This window comes from Octopus sinensis, unplaced genomic scaffold, assembly GCF_006345805.1.
Source record: "Octopus sinensis unplaced genomic scaffold, ASM634580v1 Contig10875, whole genome shotgun sequence".
In the NCBI taxonomy this organism is placed as follows: Eukaryota; Metazoa; Mollusca; class Cephalopoda; order Octopoda; family Octopodidae; genus Octopus; species Octopus sinensis.
This window is the reverse complement of record NW_021832228.1, coordinates 111,704-120,842: the sequence shown is the minus strand read 5'-3', so window position 1 is coordinate 120,842 and position 9,139 is coordinate 111,704. Positions and strand designations below refer to the sequence as shown.

At 35.0% G+C, this 9,139-nt stretch overlaps 2 pseudogenes; both read left to right on the top strand.

Annotated features, from left to right (window-relative positions):
* Positions 1 to 563: 563 nt before the first annotated feature.
* On the top strand, positions 564 to 3,050 carry LOC115228666 (annotated as a pseudogene).
* A 3,792-nt stretch (positions 3,051 to 6,842) lies between these two features.
* Positions 6,843 to 8,893, top strand: LOC115228665 (annotated as a pseudogene).
* Positions 8,894 to 9,139: the final 246 nt, after the last annotated feature.

Sequence of the window (9,139 nt, the reverse complement as noted above, 5' to 3'; positions counted from 1 at the left end):
AAATTGCTTTATCATTCAGAAATCGACGTCCAAGTTTAATAAAGTTTATCATATTAGGATTTCAGTGTCAATAACAAGAAATGTAAGATTAGATAATCATTTCTAATTAAAGAAAGTAGGATCAGTAGAATTTTTTGTCTTTAAAGCCTTAGGTCGTTAATAAACTTTCAAAATATTTTTTCTGGGATAGAAAAAAATAGATGATAGACCCTCCATTTAGAAAAAAATTTATTGAAAAAATGGTTTAATTAACAAATATTTTCTTATAAAAAATTAAAAATAGTGGCGTGAAAGAGAATATTTATCAAAATTTTCTAGAAAAATCGATTTTGACGAGTAATAGAGGTGGCTAGCAGCAGAGGTTTTACTGTGTTTGAAATGATTTTAAAAAAACAGGACTATTAATTATCATATTTAGTTTTTTACCAATAATCGTTAAAAATTGTTGGAAAATTCTCTTAAAGTAAAAATGATTTGTTCAATATTTATTTGTTTAAATTTATTTTTTTCTGAATTATAATTTCACCCTGAAGCATTAAATATTATTTTTAATAGACTTAACAATGAAGAACAATTCAAGCAACGCATCATTTAAACACGATGGTTCAATAAAAAACGCCGAAAAACTGACATTCTCACCATCAAATCGTGTGATAAATTCGAGTCACCTGAAGAGCATGGAAGAATATAAAAGAATGTACAAAATGTCCATCACAGAACCTGCGGAGTTTTGGAAAATAATAGCCAGAGAATTTTATTGGAATAAGCTTCGAGGCAATGACAAGGCGACCTGGAACTTTGATGTAAACAAGGGACGAATCTATGTAAATTGGTTCAAAGGCGCTGAGACTAACATGACCTTTAATTGTCTGGATCGCCATATTCAGAAAGGAAAAGGTGATAGAGTGGCATATTATTGGTTCGGTAGTACTAACTGACTGTTTAGGGAGGGCAACGACATAGAAGATAGAATTCAACTTACATACAATGAATTACATAAACAAGTCTGTAAAATGGCAAATGTTCTCAAAGCTCAAGGTATGTGGTCATAATAGAAAAAATAATTTTTTGGTCGACATTTAATGGAGAATTGGTTTAGGGTTGAAAAAAGGCGATACTGTCTCTCTCTACATGCCAATGATTCCCGAATTGGTCGTGGCCATGCTAGCATGTGCAAGATTGGGAATAATCCATTCAGTGATTGTACGACAATAAATTTTAAAATTACAGTTTGCCGGATTTTCTGCGAGTTCTCTCTGCGTTAGATTTTTGAGCACCAAACCGAAACTGGTAATAACTGCAGGTTTGTTGGGTTTGTCAAACCACAGATGGCTTCTGGCGTGGAACAAAATTAATAAATTTAAAAAATATTTGCGATGAAGGGATCGAACTATGCAAAAAAGAGTTTCAATTTTTAATTTTGACAGTTCAGAGGACATTTTATTAAGACTGTAATATTAAAGAGACATCTCAATCCTAAGGAAGATCAGCAAGCCAAAACTGAGCCAGGCGGCAGACCATTTACATTGCAAGTTAGAAAATGTTGACAATAAGCTAGGTAAACATTGATTCCGAAAGAGACCTGTTATGGGACGAGGTCATGGCCAAGGCTAGTTCCAAATGTCTTCCGGTTTGGCTGGATGCCGAAGATCCTCTTTTTATGCTCCATACAAGTGGATCAACCGGAACTCCAAAGGCCATTTTACATACTATTGGGGGATACATGTTGTACACTGCGACAACATTTAAATATTCCTTTGACTATAAACAGAAAGATGTTTATTGGTGCACTGCTGACCTCGGGTGGATAACAGGACACAGCTATATTTGCTATGGCCCACTTCTTAACTGCGCAACGAGTGTAATGGTACAGTCCTTTCAAATCAGATGTTCAGTTTGAAGGTGTCATGACATTCCCGGATGTCACCAGATTCTGGAGGATATGCGACAAATACAAAGTCAATCAATTTTATACTGCACCAACTGCAATAAGAGCTTTGATGTCTTATGGAGAAAATTATGTCACTGAGTATTATTTTGTCTTATTTCTCAGGAGCAGTAAAAGGGACTCTCTGAGAATCATCGGCACTGTCGGAGAACCGATAAATCCAGACGTTTGGGAGTGGTATCACAGAGTTGTTGGAAATTCTCGTTGCGCAGTGATTGACACCTATTGGCAGACAGAGACGGTAATGCAGTTATATCTAATATACAGGGAGGACACATCATCACTCCTATGCCATGTTTTAAAACCAAACCAGGCTCTGCTGTATTTAAAATCATTATTCGAATGCTAGACTCTTCCGTTTTTTGGTGTTCTCCCAGTCATTCTGAATGAACAAGGCCAAGAAGTCAAAGGAAAGACTGATGGATATTTGGTCATTGATTTGACTTAATTAACAGGCGATAAAGCAAGCTTGGCCAGGTATGATGCGAACTATTTACGGAGACTACAAAAGGTACAAAAAAACATATTTCGAACGATTTCCTGGATATTATATCACTGGAGACGGTTTTTAGAAGAAATGATCATTCACAGGTGCACATCAAGACGCAGACGGATACTTTTGGATCACAGGCAGAATTGACGATATGCTCAATGTCTCTGGACATCTTATAAGCACAGCTGAGATTGAGGCAGTCCTAGTTCAACATCCAAGCGTCGTGGAAGCTGCTGCAGTGGCTACTCCGCACAATATTAAAGGAGAGTGCATTTATTCGTTCGTCTCACTACAGCAGGAATGAGGATCTGTATATATTGCTTAGGGAATGGAATTAACTCCTGAACTAGAAAAATCCATTAAAGAAGAAGGTACTGGTTGGAATATAAACTTATAGTTCGAAACACAATCGGAGCTATAGCAACTCCAGAATACATACAACATGCACAGATGCTACCAAAGACTCGATCTGGGAAAATCATGCGTCGCGTTCTGCGTCAAATTGCCAAAGGGTCAGCCGAACTTGGGGATCTCTCCTCAATCAACGACCCCTCAGCAATTAAAACAATACAAGAAGGAAGACGTCTAATATTTAGTAAATTAGAATAAAAAAATACTAACAATTTGACCACTAATCCTCAATTTCTTAAATTTCAATTCAATTTCTTGAATGAGACAATTTGGTTGTCTTAATTTGAAAAGCGGTTCTTATTGTAGATTGCATCTAGAGGAGACATACAAAAATTGACGAATATAAAAGCAAGTTTTTCCAGATGAATCCAGAGATAGTTTAAAAACAGACTAAAGTTTTTTAATTCTGAAATTTTTGGCATTGGTTTGAGAAACCAGCTGGAAAATACGTGGTCAGTGAAACAAATATTTTTTATAATTCAAGAACAACTTTTTAAAGATTCCTTAAAAATAGATTTAGCAAGAAAAAAGGACAATTCAGTACTCAATTTGAGACTAGAGAGAACTATCCTTTGGCCGATGAGAAAGATAAAAAACCTTGGCCTGAAATTTGTCCGGAAGTTTGTTCATATTATTAATTATATTAAAGACTTTTTTTAACTCTAACGATGATTATTTTGACATTATTTTACATGTTAAACTATTTCAAAATTAATTTATTATTATGTAAAGAAAAACTTAATTGATAATAAATATTTTATTACAGTTAATTTACGTGGTTATTGGTTGTTTTCATAAAAAAAAAAAAAAAAAAATTTACGTGGTAAATGGATTTCCTATTGTCTCTCCTTGAATGCGAAGATTCGGATATTACCCCTTCTCTTAAAACAATGATCAAGAATTTATCGAGTATTGAATTGGAGAAAAAACTTGAAATTATTCCTGACGAATATCTTATAATGACTATTCTCAAAATCTGTGACCGCATTGCAACTCTAGAATCCCATCTTTGTCAATCATGTGATTCATTATTGAACAAAGTTCTCCCCACCATTACTAACCGTCTAATAAAATCTGATCCTTTTAACGTCCACAACCCAATATGTGAAGGAATAGAGATTCCACTCAATTTCTGTCGTAGATTGTCCTTATCATTGGTATTCCTAACAAACTCATCGGCAGTTCAATAATTTTGACTTTAGTGGTAACGTATCACCTTATATGAATGCCTCAGTTATTTAGAGCATGAAGAGTTATCTAATTTCACTCGATCGATTTTACTGAACATATTCGGTTGTCTTAAACACGTTTTAATTGAAAGGAAAGTACCCACAGTTTTTAAAACAAGCACTCAAGACTCTTAAAGGCATGTTTGAAGAAATCATTGAATGTTCAGAAACTCGGATTTCTTTATACGAGGTTGATGTTTGCCATTTTTATAAACTATAACGCTGTTGGGGCGATTGGATTTGATTTTGTTTATTTATTGTAGATAATACTCCAATCGTCGGTGAATGATGCATCAATTCTGACTTGCTGCTCATTCATCATCATAAAATATGCGCCGACTGTCTTTCCGACTGCGATATTCTCATGCAGCAAGCCACGATAGAATTTGTATTTCAGTACTCCGTTTCACAACACAAAAAAGATCTATTTGTACTAATGCCGGACTTGGAAAGCGTTTTCTCGGATATGGATAACTCTGAACTTGATTCTTGTTCGAGGAGAGGTTGGATTTATCCAATATATGTATTTTAGGATTTATTCAGCTCGTGCACTGGTCCTTTTGGCACTGCCTGATTTGTTGCCTCAATATTTGATTGATTATGCCACTTATTTGGTCGATTTGGCGGAGACTGACAAAGAAAAACTCACCGTAAACTCGGTTTACGACTCTTTTTCTCTGATTGTTGAAAATAATGACATTTCAGTGATGTTGATGGAGAGTTCAGTGGTCGGAAGGTTGGCTGTGGTCAGTTTTATCCACCTTCCAACCACAAATTCCTTCCACGTTGATATCCATGTAATTGATTTGTACACAAGCATTGCTAAATTCAACAAAAATGAAGATTTTATTTCTACTTTTTACAAATTTGTGTCGGAAAAAGTTGATTTGGGGAAATGCCTGACGTCCAAAGTGAAGAGATTGAACGATAACGTGTTACTGGCCACCTTAAGATTAATGGACGCGATTATTTCAGTCAAAACTATTGCAAATGTTTTATTATCTTATACTCCGTAACAGTAGTTCTTGTTAATTAATGTGTCCGGCAACAGTAGTTCTTGTTAATATCTTTAAACAAGTGGCCGTCGTCTGGACAAATAATATTCGCTGTTTTTACAAGGCATTGCTTGATGAAATCACCATCACAATATGATTTTCCATTTACTACAAGCATTCTGCTGATTTCATAGCTTGCAGCGACTAATGCAGTACTTCGATTATGATTTTTTGTGAAATGAGTTTGTAACGCAGATAAATTTTTTCGCAATTCATTTAGCTTTGAAACACGCATTGGACCTTCTTGGTTAATAAGCAACTTAATACCTTCGAAATAATTGTATGATAGATGATTAGATTGATGATGCCTCTTTAGGTTGTATTTAAAAATACGATTAAAAATTTTAATTAAATGTAAAAAAAATAAAAAATAATTCTTGGCATTTTATAGCCATTTTTATTTTATTAAATCAGACCGCACTTATGTTTGGTAAAGTACGCTGAGGGCCGCACCTATGACTTTCGAGGGTCGCATGCTTGACATCCCTGATATACACCATGCTTAGAAATGGGCCAATCTTTAGTCTAGTTTGAAGACCTTGCTTGAATAAATAAAATTCAAAGTTTTATTATTGCTTAAAGTATTCCAAGAATTCAATGTCTGATGCTTTTTTCCAAAACGAGGAAATAGAAAGAAATTAGGGACTAAATTGTATTTTAATTAATTTTGACAGATTTCTATTAATTTAATGTTTCACTTTTTGTTATAAGTAAATTTCTTTCTATTCAATCTATTTAAAATGACCAAAACAGTTTTTTAAACAATTAAAACTTATAGTTCAGTATTTTTTGCTCTGATTAGATTTTCTGACATAGGAAGGGACAGATTTGTAGAAAATCCCAGTTTCATTAGCGTTATAAATATTTTATACTTTTTATTTCTGAATCTTTGTAGAGATCGCACTCTTCGTGTAAAATTCTCAACTTAAAATAGTTAGTTTCTTTAACTTACTAAGGCAAACATTGCTACCTTTAAACTGTTAAATCCCGTGTGTTAGCAATGTTTTTTCTTTCAACAAAATTGCTTTATCATTCAGAAATCCACGTCCAAGTTTAATAAAGTTTATCATATTAGGATTTCAGTGTCAATAACAAGAAATGTTAGATTAGATAATCATTTCGTATTAAAAAAAGTAGGATCAGTAGAATTTTTTGTCTTTAAAGCCTTAGGTCTTTAATAAACTTTCGAAATATTTTTTTGGGATAGAAAAAAATAAATACCCTCCATTGAGAAAAAAATTTATTGAAAAAATGGTTTACCAACAAATATTTTCTTATAAAAATTTTAAAAATAGTGGCGTGAAAGAGAATATTTATCAGAATTTTCTAGAAAAATCGATTTTGACGAGTAATAGAGGTGGCTAGCAGGAGAGGTTTTACTGTGTTTGAAATGATTTTAAACAAACAGGACTATTAATTATCATATTTAGTTTTTTACCAATAATCGTTAAAAATTCTTGGAAAATTCTTTAAAGTAAAAATGATTTGTTTAATATTTATTTGTTTAAATTTATTTTTTTCTGAATTATAATTTCACCCTGAAGCATTAAATATTATTTTTAATAGACTTAACAATGAAGAACAATTCAAGCAACGCATCATTTAAACACGATGGTTCAATAAAAAACGCCGAAAAACTGACATTCTCACCATCAAATCGTGTGATAAATTCGAGTCACCTGAAGAGCATGGAAGAATATAAAAGAATGTACAAAATGTCCATCACAGAACCTGCGGAGTTTTGGAAAATAATAGCCAGAGAATTTTATTGGAATAAGCTTCGAGGCAATGACAAGGCGACCTGGAACTTTGATGTAAACAAGGGACGAATCTATGTAAATTGGTTCAAAGGCGCTGAGACTAACATGACCTTTAATTGTCTGGATCGCCATATTCAGAAAGGAAAAGGTGATAGAGTGGCATATTATTGGTTCGGTAGTACTAACTGACTGTTTAGGGAGGGCAACGACATAGAAGATAGAATTCAACTTACATACAATGAATTACATAAACAAGTCTGTAAAATGGCAAATGTTCTCAAAGCTCAAGGTATGTGGTCATAATAGAAAAAATAATTTTTTGGTCGACATTTAATGGAGAATTGGTTTAGGGTTGAAAAAAGGCGATACTGTCTCTCTCTACATGCCAATGATTCCCGAATTGGTCGTGGCCATGCTAGCATGTGCAAGATTGGGAATAATCCATTCAGTGATTGTACGACAATAAATTTTAAAATTACAGTTTGCCGGATTTTCTGCGAGTTCTCTCTGCGTTAGATTTTTGAGCACCAAACCGAAACTGGTAATAACTGCAGGTTTTGTTGGGTTTGTCAAACCACAGATGGCTTCTGGCGTGGAACAAAATTAATAAATTTAAAAAATATTTGCGATGAAGGGATCGAACTATGCAAAAAAGAGTTTCAATTTTTAATTTTGACAGTTCAGAGGACATTTTATTAAGACTGTAATATTAAAGAGACATCTCAATCCTAAGGAAGATCAGCAAGCCAAAACTGAGCCAGGCGGCAGACCATTTACATTGCAAGTTAGAAAATGTTGACAATAAGCTAGGTAAACATTGATTCCGAAAGAGACCTGTTATGGGACGAGGTCATGGCCAAGGCTAGTTCCAAATGTCTTCCGGTTTGGCTGGATGCCGAAGATCCTCTTTTTATGCTCCATACAAGTGGATCAACCGGAACTCCAAAGGCCATTTTACATACTATTGGGGGATACATGTTGTACACTGCGACAACATTTAAATATTCCTTTGACTATAAACAGAAAGATGTTTATTGGTGCACTGCTGACCTCGGGTGGATAACAGGACACAGCTATATTTGCTATGGCCCACTTCTTAACTGCGCAACGAGTGTAATGGTACAGTCCTTTCAAATCAGATGTTCAGTTTGAAGGTGTCATGACATTCCCGGATGTCACCAGATTCTGGAGGATATGCGACAAATACAAAGTCAATCAATTTTATACTGCACCAACTGCAATAAGAGCTTTGATGTCTTATGGAGAAAATTATGTCACTGAGTATTATTTTGTCTTATTTCTCAGGAGCAGTAAAAGGGACTCTCTGAGAATCATCGGCACTGTCGGAGAACCGATAAATCCAGACGTTTGGGAGTGGTATCACAGAGTTGTTGGAAATTCTCGTTGCGCAGTGATTGACACCTATTGGCAGACAGAGACGGTAATGCAGTTATATCTAATATACAGGGAGGACACATCATCACTCCTATGCCATGTTTTAAAACCAAACCAGGCTCTGCTGTATTTAAAATCATTATTCGAATGCTAGACTCTTCCGTTTTTTGGTGTTCTCCCAGTCATTCTGAATGAACAAGGCCAAGAAGTCAAAGGAAAGACTGATGGATATTTGGTCATTGATTTGACTTAATTAACAGGCGATAAAGCAAGCTTGGCCAGGTATGATGCGAACTATTTACGGAGACTACAAAAGGTACAAAAAAACATATTTCGAACGATTTCCTGGATATTATATCACTGGAGACGGTTTTTAGAAGAAATGATCATTCACAGGTGCACATCAAGACGCAGACGGATACTTTTGGATCACAGGCAGAATTGACGATATGCTCAATGTCTCTGGACATCTTATAAGCACAGCTGAGATTGAGGCAGTCCTAGTTCAACATCCAAGCGTCGTGGAAGCTGCTGCAGTGGCTACTCCGCACAATATTAAAGGAGAGTGCATTTATTCGTTCGTCTCACTACAGCAGGAATGAGGATCTGTATATATTTGCTTAGGGAATGGAATTAACTCCTGAACTAGAAAAATCCATTAAAGAAGAAGGTACTGGTTGGAATATAAACTTATAGTTCGAAACACAATCGGAGCTATAGCAACTCCAGAATACATACAACATGCACAGATGCTACCAAAGACTCGATCTGGGAAAATCATGCGTCGCGTTCTGCGTCAAATTGCCAAAGGGTCAGCCGAACTTGGGGATCTCTCCTCAATCAACGAC